Here is a 15475-nt window from a genome sequence, read left to right as displayed (position 1 = left end):
CAATCATGAAATACAGAAATAAACAGTTTTTCAAAAACAAGGTCTAAATCATGTTTGAGTCACTCTGTAAGTACCATTTTGCTGTACAGCTTAATCCTGATGATACGAAAAATGTTGACACGTTTCAGCAAGTTGCAATCATGAAATACAGAAATAAACAGTTTTTCCAAAACAAGATCTAATTCATGTTTGAGTCACTCTGTAAGTACCATTTTGCTGTGCTGTTTAAAATTGATGATAGGAACACTGTTGACACTTTTCAGCAAGTTGCAGTTATGAAATACAGAAATAAACAGTTTTTCCAAAACAAGGTCTAAATCATGTTTGAGTCACTCTGTAAGTACCATTTTGCTTTACAGCTTAATCCAGATGATAGGAACACTGTTGACACTTTTCAGCAAGTTGCAATCATGAAATACAGAAATAAACAGTTTTTCCAAAACAAGGTCTAAATCATGGTTGAGTCAATCTGTAAGTACCATTGTTGCCGTACTGCTTAATCCAGATGATAGGAACACTGTTGACACTTTTCAGCAAGTTGCAATCATGAAATACAGAAATAAACAGTTTTTCATAAACAAGGTCTAAATCATGTTTGAGACACTCTGTATCATTGTTGCCGTACTGCTTAATCCAGATGATAGGAACACTGTTGACACTTTTCAGCAAGTTGCAATCATGAAATACAGAAATAAACAGTTTTTCAAAAACAAGGTCTAAATCGTGTTTGAGTCACTCTGTAAGTACCATTTTGCTGTACTGTTTAAAATCGATGATAGGAACATTGTTGACACTTTTCAACCAGTTGCAATCATGAAATACAGAAATAAACAGTTTTTCAAAAACAAGGTCTAAATCATGTTTGAGTCACTCTGTAAGTACCATTTTGCTGTACTGCTTAATCCTGATGATAGGAACACTGTTGACACTTTTCAGCAAGTTGCAATCATGAAATACAGAAATAAACAGTTTTTCATAAACAAGGTCTAAATCATGTTTGAGTCACTCTGTAAGTACCATTTTTGCTGTACTGCTTAATCCAGATGATAGGAACACTGTTGACACTTTTCAGCAAGTTGCAATCATGAAATACAGAAATAAACAGTTTTTCCAAAACAAGGTCTAAATCATGTTTGAGTCACTCTGTAAGTACCATTTTGCTGTACTGTTTAAAATCGATGATAGGAACACTGTTGACACTTTTCAGCAAGTTGCAATCATGAAATACAGAAATAAACAGTTTTTCATAAACAAGGTCTAAATCATGTTTGAGTCACTCTGTAAGTACCATTTTGCTTTACAGCTTAATCCAGATGATAGGAACACTGTTGACACTTTTCAGCAAGTTGCAATCATGAAATACAGAAATAAACAGTTTTTCCAAAACAAGGTCTAAATCATGGTTGAGTCAATCTGTAAGTACCATTGTTGCCGTACTGCTTAATCCAGATGATAGGAACACTGTTGACACTTTTCAGCAAGTTGCAATCATGAAATACAGAAATAAACAGTTTTTCATAAACAAGGTCTAAATCATGTTTGAGCCACTCTGTATCATTTTTTCCGTACTGCTTAATCCAGATGATAGGAACACTGTTGACACTTTTCAGCAAGTTGCAATCATGAAATACAGAAATAAACAGTTTTTCAAAAACAAGGTCTAAATCGTGTTTGAGTCACTCTGTAAGTACCATTTTGCTGTACTGTTTAAAATCGATGATAGGAACATTGTTGACACTTTTCAACCAGTTGCAATCATGAAATACAGAAATAAACAGTTTTTCAAAAACAAGGTCTAAATCATGTTTGAGTCACTCTGTAAGTACCATTTTGCTGTACTGTTTAAAATCGATGATAGGAACATTGTTGACACTTTTCAGCAAGTTGCAATCATGAAATACAGAAATAAACAGTTTTTCATAAACAAGGTCTAAATCATGTTTGAGTCACTCTGTAAGTACCATTGTTGCCGTACTGCTTAATCCAGATGATAGGAACACTGTTGACACTTTTCAGCAAGTTGCAATCATGAAATACAGAAATAAACAGTTTTTCATGAACAAGGTCTAAATCATGTTTGAGACACTCTGTATCATTGTTGCCGTACTGCTTCATCCAGATGATAGGAACACTGTTGACACTTTTCAGCAAGTTGCAATCATGAAATACAGAAATAAACAGTTTTTCATAAACAAGGTCTAAATCATGTTTGAGTCACTCTGTAAGTACCATTTTGCTTTACAGCTTAATCCAGATGATAGGAACACTGTTGACACTTTTCAGCAAGTTGCATTTATGAAATACAGAAATAAACAGTTTTTCATAAACAAGGTCTAAATCATGTTTGAGTCACTCTGTAAGTACCATTTTGCTGTACTGTTTAAGCTCGATGAAAGGAACATTGTTGACACTTTTCAGCAAGTTGCAATCATGAAATACAGATATAAATAGTGTTTCACAAACAAGGTCTAAATCATGTTTGATGCACTCTGTAAGAACCATTTTTTGCTGTATTGCTTAATCAGGATGATAGGAACACTGTTGACACTTTTCAGCAAGTTGCAATCATGTAATACAGAAATTAACCGTTTCTCAAAAACAAGGTCACTCTGTAAGTACCATGTTTGTTGAACTGCTTAATCAGGATGATAAGAACACTGTTGACACTTTTCAGCAAGTTGCAATGATGTAATAAAGAAATAAACAATTTCTCAAAACAAGGTCACTCTGAAAGTACCATTTTGCTGTACTGTTTAAACTCAATGAAAGGAACCCTGTTAACACTTTTCAGCAAGTTGCAATCATGAAATACAGAAATAAATAGTTTTTCACAAACAAGGTCTAAATCATTTTTGATGCACTCTGTAAGAACCATTTTTGCTGTATTGCTTAATCAGGATGATAGAAACACTGTTGACACTTTTCAGCAAGTTGCAATCATGTAATACAGAAATAAATAGTTTCTCAAAAACAAGGTCACTCTGAAAGTACCATTTTGCTGTACTGTTTAAACTCAATGAAAGGAACCCTGTTAACACTTTTCAGCAAGTTGCAATCATGAAATACAGAAATAAACAGTTTTTCAAAAACAAGGTGTAAAGTCATGTTTGAGTCACTCTGTAAGTACCATTTTGCTGTACTGTTTAAGCTCAATGAAAGGAACATTGTTGACACTTTTCAGCAAGTTGCAATCATGAAATACAGATATAAATAGTTTTTCACAAACAAGGTCTAAATCATGGTTGAGTCACTCTGTAAGTACCATTGTTGCCGTACTGCTTAATCCAGATGATAGGAACACTGTTGACACGTTTCAGCAAGTTGCAATCATGAAATACAGAAATAAACAGTTTTTCATAAAAAAGATCTAAATCATGTTTGAGTCACTCTGTAAGTACCATTTTGCTGTACTGTTTAAAATCGATGATAGGAACACTGTTGACACTTTTCAGCAAGTTGCAATCATGAAATACAGAAATAAACAGTTTTTCAAAAACAAGGTCTAAATCATGTTTGAGTCACTCTGTAAGTACCATTTTGCTGTGCTGTTTAAAATTGATGATAGGAACACTGTTGACACTTTTCAGCAAGTTGCAGTTATGAAATACAGAAATAAACAGTTTTTCCAAAACAAGGTCTAAATCATGTTTGAGTCACTCTGTAAGTACCATTTTGCTTTACAGCTTAATCCAGATGATAGGAACACTGTTGACACTTTTCAGCAAGTTGCAATCATGAAATACAGAAATAAACAGTTTTTCATGAACAAGGTCTAAATCATGTTTGAGACACTCTGTATCATTGTTGCCGTACTGCTTAATCCAGATGATAGGAACACTGTTGACACTTTTCAGCAAGTTGCAATCATGAAATACAGAAATAAACAGTTTTTCATAAACAAGGTCTAAATCATGTTTGAGTCACTCTGTAAGTACCATTTTGCTTTACAGCTTAATCCAGATGATAGGAACACTGTTGACACTTTTCAGCAAGTTGCAATCATGAAATACAGAAATAAACAGTTTTTCCAAAACAAGGTCTAAATCATGGTTGAGTCAATCTGTAAGTACCATTGTTGCCGTACTGCTTAATCCAGATGATAGGAACACTGTTGACACTTTTCAGCAAGTTGCAATCATGAAATACAGAAATAAACAGTTTTTCATAAACAAGGTCTAAATCATGTTTGAGCCACTCTGTATCATTTTTTCCGTACTGCTTAATCCAGATGATAGGAACACTGTTGACACTTTTCAGCAAGTTGCAATCATGAAATACAGAAATAAACAGTTTTTCAAAAACAAGGTCTAAATCGTGTTTGAGTCACTCTGTAAGTACCATTTTGCTGTACTGTTTAAAATCGATGATAGGAACATTGTTGACACTTTTCAACCAGTTGCAATCATGAAATACAGAAATAAACAGTTTTTCAAAAACAAGGTCTAAATCATGTTTGAGTCACTCTGTAAGTACCATTTTGCTGTACTGTTTAAAATCGATGATAGGAACATTGTTGAAACTTTTCAGCAAGTTGCAATCATGAAATACAGAAATAAACAGTTTTTCATAAACAAGGTCTAAATCATGTTTGAGTCACTCTGTAAGTACCATTTTGCTTTACAGCTTAATCCAGATGATAGGAACACTGTTGACACTTTTCAGCAAGTTGCAATCATGAAATACAGAAATAAATAGTTTTTCACAAACAAGGTCTAAATCATTTTTGATGCACTCTGTAAGAACCATTTTTGCTGTATTGCTTAATCAGGATGATAGAAACACTGTTGACACTTTTCAGCAAGTTGCAATCATGTAATACAGAAATAAATAGTTTCTCAAAAACAAGGTCACTCTGAAAGTACCATTTTGCTGTACTGTTTAAACTCAATGAAAGGAACCCTGTTAACACTTTTCAGCAAGTTGCAATCATGAAATACAGAAATAAACAGTTTTTCAAAAACAAGGTGTAAAGTCATGTTTGAGTCACTCTGTAAGTACCATTTTGCTGTACTGTTTAAGCTCAATGAAAGGAACATTGTTGACACTTTTCAGCAAGTTGCAATCATGAAATACAGATATAAATAGTTTTTCACAAACAAGGTCTAAATCATGGTTGAGTCACTCTGTAAGTACCATTGTTGCCGTACTGCTTAATCCAGATGATAGGAACACTGTTGACACGTTTCAGCAAGTTGCAATCATGAAATACAGAAATAAACAGTTTTTCAAAAACAAGGTCTAAATCATGTTTGAGTCACTCTGTAAGTACCATTTTGCTGTACTGTTTAAAATCGATGATAGGAACACTGTTGACACTTTTCAGCAAGTTGCAATCATGAAATACAGAAATAAACAGTTTTTCAAAAACAAGGTCTAAATCATGTTTGAGTCACTCTGTAAGTACCATTTTGCTGTACTGTTTAAAATCGATGATAGGAACATTGTTGACACTTTTCAACCAGTTGCAATCATGAAATACAGAAATAAACAGTTTTTCAAAAACAAGGTCTAAATCATGTTTGAGTCACTCTGTAAGTACCATTTTGCTGTACAGCTTAATCCAGATGATAGGAAAACTGTTGACACTTTTCAGCAAGTTGCAATCATGAAATACAGAAATAAACAGTTTTTCCAAAACAAGGTCTAAATCATGTTTGAGTCACTCTGTAAGTACCATTGTTGCCGTACTGCTTAATCCAGATGATAGGAACACTGTTGACACTTTTCAGCAAGTTGCAATTATGAAATACAGAAATAAACAGTTTTTCATAAACAAGGTCTAAATCATGTTTGAGTCACTCTGTAAGTACCATTTTGCTGTACTGCTTAATCCAGATGATAGGAACACTGTTGACACTTTTCAGCAAGTTGCAATCATGAAATACAGAAATAAACAGTTTTTCATAAACAAGGTCTAAATCATGTTTGAGCCACTCTGTAAGTACCATTTTTGCTGTACTGCTTAATCAGATGATAGGAACACTGTTGACACTTTTCAGCAAGTTGCAATCATGAAATACAGAAATAAACAGTTTTTCAAAAACAAGGTCTAAATCGTGTTTGAGTCACTCTGTAAGTACCATTTTGCTGTACTGTTTAAAATCGATGATAGGAACACTGTTGACACTTTTCAGCAAGTTGCAATCATGAAATACAGAAATAAACAGTTTTTCATAAACAAGGTCTAAATCATGTTTGAGCCACTCTGTATCCATTTTGCTGTACTGCTTAATCCAGATGATAGGAACACTGTTGACACTTTTCAGCAAGTTGCAATCATGAAATACAGAAATAAACAGTTTTTCATGAACAAGGTCTAAATCATGTTTGAGACACTCTGTATCATTGTTGCCGTACTGCTTAATCCAGATGATAGGAACACTGTTGACACTTTTCAGCAAGTTGCAATCATGAAATACAGAAATAAACAGTTTTTCATAAACAAGGTCTAAATCATGTTTGAGTCACTCTGTAAGTACCATTTTGCTTTACAGCTTAATCCAGATGATAGGAACACTGTTGACACTTTTCAGCAAGTTGCAATCATGAAATACAGAAATAAACAGTTTTTCCAAAACAAGGTCTAAATCATGGTTGAGTCAATCTGTAAGTACCATTGTTGCCGTACTGCTTAATCCAGATGATAGGAACACTGTTGACACTTTTCAGCAAGTTGCAATCATGAAATACAGAAATAAACAGTTTTTCATAAACAAGGTCTAAATCATGTTTGAGCCACTCTGTATCATTTTTTCCGTACTGCTTAATCCAGATGATAGGAACACTGTTGACACTTTTCAGCAAGTTGCAATCATGAAATACAGAAATAAACAGTTTTTCAAAAACAAGGTCTAAATCGTGTTTGAGTCACTCTGTAAGTACCATTTTGCTGTACTGTTTAAAATCGATGATAGGAACATTGTTGACACTTTTCAACCAGTTGCAATCATGAAATACAGAAATAAACAGTTTTTCAAAAACAAGGTCTAAATCATGTTTGAGTCACTCTGTAAGTACCATTTTGCTGTACTGTTTAAAATCGATGATAGGAACATTGTTGACACTTTTCAACCAGTTGCAATCATGAAATACAGAAATAAACAGTTTTTCAAAAACAAGGTCTAAATCATGTTTGAGTCACTCTGTAAGAACCATTGTTGCCGTACTGCTTAATCCAGATGATTTGAAAACTGTTGACTCTTTTCAGCAAGTTGCAATCATGAAATACAGAAATAAACAGTTTTTCATGAACAAGGTCTAAATCATGTTTGAGACACTCTGTATCATTGTTGCCGTACTGCTTAATCCAGATGATAGGAACACTGTTGACACTTTTCAGCAAGTTGCAATTATGAAATACAGAAATAAACAGTTTTTCATAAACAAGGTCTAAATCATGTTTGAGTCACTCTGTAAGTACCATTTTGCTGTACTGTTTAAGCTCGATGAAAGGAACATTGTTGACACTTTTCAGCAAGTTGCAATCATGAAATACAGATATAAATTGTGTTTCACAAACAAGGTCTAAATCATGTTTGATGCACTCTGTAAGAACCATTTTTTGCTGTATTGCTTAATCAGGATGATAGGAACACTGTTGACACTTTTCAGCAAGTTGCAATCATGTAATACAGAAATTAACCGTTTCTCAAAAACAAGGTCACTCTGTAAGTACCATGTTTGTTGAACTGCTTAATCAGGATGATAAGAACACTGTTGACACTTTTCAGCAAGTTGCAATGATGTAATAAAGAAATAAACAATTTCTCAAAACAAGGTCACTCTGAAAGTACCATTTTGCTGTACTGTTTAAACTCAATGAAAGGAACCCTGTTAACACTTTTCAGCAAGTTGCAATCATGAAATACAGAAATAAATAGTTTTTCACAAACAAGGTCTAAATCATTTTTGATGCACTCTGTAAGAACCATTTTTGCTGTATTGCTTAATCAGGATGATAGAAACACTGTTGACACTTTTCAGCAAGTTGCAATCATGTAATACAGAAATAAATAGTTTCTCAAAAACAAGGTCACTCTGAAAGTACCATTTTGCTGTACTGTTTAAACTCAATGAAAGGAACCCTGTTAACACTTTTCAGCAAGTTGCAATCATGAAATACAGAAATAAACAGTTTTTCAAAAACAAGGTGTAAAGTCATGTTTGAGTCACTCTGTAAGTACCATTTTGCTGTACTGTTTAAGCTCAATGAAAGGAACATTGTTGACACTTTTCAGCAAGTTGCAATCATGAAATACAGATATAAATAGTTTTTCACAAACAAGGTCTAAATCATGGTTGAGTCACTCTGTAAGTACCATTGTTGCCGTACTGCTTAATCCAGATGATAGGAACACTGTTGACACGTTTCAGCAAGTTGCAATCATGAAATACAGAAATAAACAGTTTTTCAAAAACAAGGTCTAAATCATGTTTGAGTCACTCTGTAAGTACCATTTTGCTGTACTGTTTAAAATCGATGATAGGAACATTGTTGACACTTTTCAACCAGTTGCAATCATGAAATACAGAAATAAACAGTTTTTCAAAAACAAGGTCTAAATCATGTTTGAGTCACTCTGTAAGTACCATTTTGCTGTACAGCTTAATCCTGATGATAGGAAAAATGTTGACACGTTTCAGCAAGTTGCAATCATGAAATACAGAAATAAACAGTTTTTCCAAAACAAGATCTAATTCATGTTTGAGTCACTCTGTAAGTACCATTTTGCTGTGCTGTTTAAAATTGATGATAGGAACACTGTTGACACTTTTCAGCAAGTTGCAGTTATGAAATACAGAAATAAACAGTTTTTCCAAAACAAGGTCTAAATCATGTTTGAGTCACTCTGTAAGTACCATTTTGCTTTACAGCTTAATCCAGATGATAGGAACACTGTTGACACTTTTCAGCAAGTTGCAATCATGAAATACAGAAATAAACAGTTTTTCATAAACAAGGTCTAAATCATGTTTGAGCCACTCTGTATCATTTTTTCCGTACTGCTTAATCCAGATGATAGGAACACTGTTGAAACTTTTCAGCAAGTTGCAATCATGAAATACAGAAATAAACAGTTTTTCAAAAACAAGGTCTAAATCGTGTTTGAGTCACTCTGTAAGTACCATTTTGCTGTACTGTTTAAAATCGATGATAGGAACACTGTTGACACTTTTCAGCAAGTTGCAATCATGAAATACAGAAATAAACAGTTTTTCATAAACAAGGTCTAAATCATGTTTGAGCCACTCTGTATCATTTTTTCCGTACTGCTTAATCCAGATGATAGGAACACTGTTGAAACTTTTCAGCAAGTTGCAATCATGAAATACAGAAATAAACAGTTTTTCAAAAACAAGGTCTAAATCGTGTTTGAGTCACTCTGTAAGTACCATTTTGCTGTACTGTTTAAAATCGATGATAGGAACATTGTTGACACTTTTCAACCAGTTGCAATCATGAAATACAGAAATAAACAGTTTTTCAAAAACAAGGTCTAAATCATGTTTGAGTCACTCTGTAAGTACCATTTTGCTGTACTGTTTAAAATCGATGATAGGAACATTGTTGACACTTTTCAACCAGTTGCAATCATGAAATACAGAAATAAACAGTTTTTCAAAAACAAGGTCTAAATCATGTTTGAGTCACTCTGTAAGTACCATTTTGCTGTACAGCTTACTCCTGATGATAGGAACACTGTTGACACTTTTCAGCAAGTTGTAATTATGAAATACAGAAATAAACAGTTTTTCATAAACAAGGTCTAAATCATGTTTGAGCCACTCTGTATCATTTTTTCCGTACTGCTTAATCCAGATGATAGGAACACTGTTGACACTTTTCAGCAAGTTGCAATCATGAAATACAGAAATAAACAGTTTTTCAAAAACAAGGTCTAAATCATGTTTGAGTCACTCTGTAAGAACCATTGTTGCCGTACTGCTTAATCCAGATGATTTGAAAACTGTTGACTCTTTTCAGCAAGTTGCAATCATGAAATACAGAAATAAACAGTTTTTCATGAACAAGGTCTAAATCATGTTTGAGCCACTCTGTATCATTTTTTCCGTACTGCTTAATCCAGATGATAGGAACACTGTTGACACTTTTCAGCAAGTTGCAATCGTGAAATACAGAAATAAACAGTTTTTCAAAAACAAGGTCTAAATCGTGTTTGAGTCACTCTGTAAGTACCATTTTGCTGTACTGTTTAAAATCGATGATAGGAACACTGTTGACACTTTTCAGCAAGTTGCAATCATGAAATACAGAAATAAACAGTTTTTCATAAACAAGGTCTAAATCATGTTTGAGCCACTCTGTATCATTTTTTCCGTACTGCTTAATCCAGATGATAGGAACACTGTTGAAACTTTTCAGAAAGTTGCAATCATGAAATACAGAAATAAACAGTTTTTCAAAAACAAGGTCTAAATCGTGTTTGAGTCACTCTGTAAGTACCATTTTGCTGTACTGTTTAAAATCGATGATAGGAACATTGTTGACACTTTTCAACCAGTTGCAATCATGAAATACAGAAATAAACAGTTTTTCAAAAACAAGGTCTAAATCATGTTTGAGTCACTCTGTAAGTACCATTTTGCTGTACTGTTTAAAATCGATGATAGGAACATTGTTGACACTTTTCAACCAGTTGCAATCATGAAATACAGAAATAAACAGTTTTTCAAAAACAAGGTCTAAATCATGTTTGAGTCACTCTGTAAGTACCATTTTGCTGTACAGCTTACTCCTGATGATAGGAACACTGTTGACACTTTTCAGCAAGTTGTAATTATGAAATACAGAAATAAACAGTTTTTCATAAACAAGGTCTAAATCATGTTTGAGCCACTCTGTATCATTTTTTCCGTACTGCTTAATCCAGATGATAGGAACACTGTTGACACTTTTCAGCAAGTTGCAATCATGAAATACAGAAATAAACAGTTTTTCAAAAACAAGGTCTAAATCATGTTTGAGTCACTCTGTAAGAACCATTGTTGCCGTACTGCTTAATCCAGATGATTTGAAAACTGTTGACTCTTTTCAGCAAGTTGCAATCATGAAATACAGAAATAAACAGTTTTTCATGAACAAGGTCTAAATCATGTTTGAGACACTCTGTATCATTGTTGCCGTACTGCTTAATCCAGATGATAGGAACACTGTTGACACTTTTCAGCAAGTTGCAATCATGAAATACAGAAATAAACAGTTTTTCAAAAACAAGGTCTAAATCATGTTTGAGTCACTCTGTAAGTACCATTTTGCTGTACAGCTTACTCCTGATGATAGGAACACTGTTGACACTTTTCAGCAAGTTGCAATTATGAAATACAGAAATAAACAGTTTTTCATAAACAAGGTCTAAATCATGTTTGAGTCACTCTGTAAGTACCATTTTGCTGTACTGTTTAAGCTCGATGAAAGGAACATTGTTGACACTTTTCAGCAAGTTGCAATCATGAAATACAGATATAAATAGTGTTTCACAAACAAGGTCTAAATCATGTTTGATGCACTCTGTAAGAACCATTTTTTGCTGTATTGCTTAATCAGGATGATAGGAACACTGTTGACACTTTTCAGCAAGTTGCAATCATGTAATACAGAAATTAACCGTTTCTCAAAAACAAGGTCACTCTGTAAGTACCATGTTTGTTGAACTGCTTAATCAGGATGATAAGAACACTGTTGACACTTTTCAGCAAGTTGCAATGATGTAATAAAGAAATAAACAATTTCTCAAAACAAGGTCACTCTGAAAGTACCATTTTGCTGTACTGTTTAAACTCAATGAAAGGAACCCTGTTAACACTTTTCAGCAAGTTGCAATCATAAAATACAGAAATAAATAGTTTTTCACAAACAAGGTCTAAATCATTTTTGATGCACTCTGTAAGAACCATTTTTGCTGTATTGCTTAATCAGGATGATAGAAACACTGTTGACACTTTTCAGCAAGTTGCAATCATGTAATACAGAAATAAATAGTTTCTCAAAAACAAGTTCACTCTGAAAGTACCATTTTGCTGTACTGTTTAAACTCAATGAAAGGAACCCTGTTAACACTTTTCAGCAAGTTGCAATCATGAAATACAGAAATAAACAGTTTTTCAAAAACAAGGTGTAAAGTCATGTTTGAGTCACTCTGTAAGTACCATTTTGCTGTACTGTTTAAGCTCAATGAAAGGAACATTGTTGACACTTTTCAGCAAGTTGCAATCATGAAATACAGATATAAATAGTTTTTCACAAACAAGGTCTAAATCATGGTTGAGTCACTCTGTAAGTACCATTGTTGCCGTACTGCTTAATCCAGATGATAGGAACACTGTTGACACGTTTCAGCAAGTTGCAATCATGAAATACAGAAATAAACAGTTTTTCATAAAAAAGATCTAATTCATGTTTGAGTCACTCTGTAAGTACCATTTTGCTGTGCTGTTTAAAATTGATGATAGGAACACTGTTGACACTTTTCAGCAAGTTGCAATCATGAAATACAGAAATAAACAGTTTTTCAAAAACAAGGTCTAAATCATGTTTGAGTCACTCTGTAAGTACCATTTTGCTGTACTGTTTAAAATCGATGATAGGAACATTGTTGACACTTTTCAACCAGTTGCAATCATGAAATACAGAAATAAACAGTTTTTCAAAAACAAGGTCTAAATCATGTTTGAGTCACTCTGTAAGTACCATTTTGCTGTACAGCTTAATCCTGATGATAGGAAAAATGTTGACACGTTTCAGCAAGTTGCAATCATGAAATACAGAAATAAACAGTTTTTCCAAAACAAGATCTAATTCATGTTTGAGTCACTCTGTAAGTACCATTTTGCTGTGCTGTTTAAAATTGATGATAGGAACACTGTTGACACTTTTCAGCAAGTTGCAGTTATGAAATACAGAAATAAACAGTTTTTCCAAAACAAGGTCTAAATCATGTTTGAGTCACTCTGTAAGTACCATTTTGCTTTACAGCTTAATCCAGATGATAGGAACACTGTTGACACTTTTCAGCAAGTTGCAATCATGAAATACAGAAATAAACAGTTTTTCATGAACAAGGTCTAAATCATGTTTGAGACACTCTGTATCATTGTTGCCGTACTGCTTAATCCAGATGATAAGAACACTGTTGACACTTTTCAGCAAGTTGCAATCATGAAATACAGAAATAAACAGTTTTTCATAAACAAGGTCTAAATCATGTTTGAGTCACTCTGTAAGTACCATTTTGCTTTACAGCTTAATCCAGATGATAGGAACACTGTTGACACTTTTCAGCAAGTTGCAATCATGAAATACAGAAATAAACAGTTTTTCATAAACAAGGTCTAAATCATGTTTGAGCCACTCTGTATCATTTTTTCCGTACTGCTTAATCCAGATGATAGGAACACTGTTGACACTTTTCAGCAAGTTGCAATCATGAAATACAGAAATAAACAGTTTTTCAAAAACAAGGTCTAAATCATGTTTGAGTCACTCTGTAAGTACCATTTTGCTGTACTGTTTAAAATCGATGATAGGAACATTGTTGACACTTTTCAACCAGTTGCAATCATGAAATACAGAAATAAACAGTTTTTCAAAAACAAGGTCTAAATCATGTTTGAGTCACTCTGTAAGTACCATTTTGCTGTACAGCTTACTCCTGATGATAGGAACACTGTTGACACTTTTCAGCAAGTTGTAATTATGAAATACAGAAATAAACAGTTTTTCATAAACAAGGTCTAAATCATGTTTGAGCCACTCTGTATCATTTTTTCCGTACTGCTTAATCCAGATGATAGGAACACTGTTGACACTTTTCAGCAAGTTGCAATCATGAAATACAGAAATAAACAGTTTTTCAAAAACAAGGTCTAAATCATGTTTGAGTCACTCTGTAAGAACCATTGTTGCCGTACTGCTTAATCCAGATGATTTGAAAACTGTTGACTCTTTTCAGCAAGTTGCAATCATGAAATACAGAAATAAACAGTTTTTCATGAACAAGGTCTAAATCATGTTTGAGACACTCTGTATCATTGTTGCCGTACTGCTTAATCCAGATGATAGGAACACTGTTGACACTTTTCAGCAAGTTGCAATCATGAAATACAGAAATAAACAGTTTTTCAAAAACAAGGTCTAAATCATGTTTGAGTCACTCTGTAAGTACCATTTTGCTGTACAGCTTACTCCTGATGATAGGAACACTGTTGACACTTTTCAGCAAGTTGCAATTATGAAATACAGAAATAAACAGTTTTTCATAAACAAGGTCTAAATCATGTTTGAGTCACTCTGTAAGTACCATTTTGCTGTACTGTTTAAGCTCGATGAAAGGAACATTGTTGACACTTTTCAGCAAGTTGCAATCATGAAATACAGATATAAATAGTGTTTCACAAACAAGGTCTAAATCATGTTTGATGCACTCTGTAAGAACCATTTTTTGCTGTATTGCTTAATCAGGATGATAGGAACACTGTTGACACTTTTCAGCAAGTTGCAATCATGTAATACAGAAATTAACCGTTTCTCAAAAACAAGGTCACTCTGTAAGTACCATGTTTGTTGAACTGCTTAATCAGGATGATAAGAACACTGTTGACACTTTTCAGCAAGTTGCAATGATGTAATAAAGAAATAAACAATTTCTCAAAACAAGGTCACTCTGAAAGTACCATTTTGCTGTACTGTTTAAACTCAATGAAAGGAACCCTGTTAACACTTTTCAGCAAGTTGCAATCATGAAATACAGAAATAAATAGTTTTTCACAAACAAGGTCTAAATCATTTTTGATGCACTCTGTAAGAACCATTTTTGCTGTATTGCTTAATCAGGATGATAGAAACACTGTTGACACTTTTCAGCAAGTTGCAATCATGAAATACAGAAATAAACAGTTTCTCAAAAACAAGGTCTAAATCATGTTTGAGTCACTCTGTAAGTACCATTTTGCTGTACAGCTTACTCCTGATGATAGGAACACTGTTGACACTTTTCAGCAAGTTGCAATTATGAAATACAGAAATAAACAGTTTTTCATAAACAAGGTCTAAATCATGTTTGAGTCACTCTGTAAGTACCATTTTGCTGTACTGTTTAAGCTCGATGAAAGGAACATTGTTGACACTTTTCAGCAAGTTGCAATCATGAAATACAGATATAAATTGTGTTTCACAAACAAGGTCTAAATCATGTTTGATGCACTCTGTAAGAACCATTTTTTGCTGTATTGCTTAATCAGGATGATAGGAACACTGTTGACACTTTTCAGCAAGTTGCAATCATGTAATACAGAAATTAACCGTTTCTCAAAAACAAGGTCACTCTGTAAGTACCATGTTTGTTGAACTGCTTAATCAGGATGATAAGAACACTGTTGACACTTTTCAGCAAGTTGCAATGATGTAATAAAGAAATAAACAATTTCTCAAAACAAGGTCACTCTGAAAGTACCATTT

The sequence above is a fragment of the Salmo salar genome, chromosome 08, assembly GCF_965601325.2.
Source record: "Salmo salar chromosome 08, fSalSal1, whole genome shotgun sequence".
Lineage (NCBI taxonomy): Eukaryota > Metazoa > Chordata > Actinopteri > Salmoniformes > Salmonidae > Salmo > Salmo salar.
The sequence above is the reverse complement of the archived record's forward strand: the minus strand, read 5'-3'. Positions refer to the sequence as shown.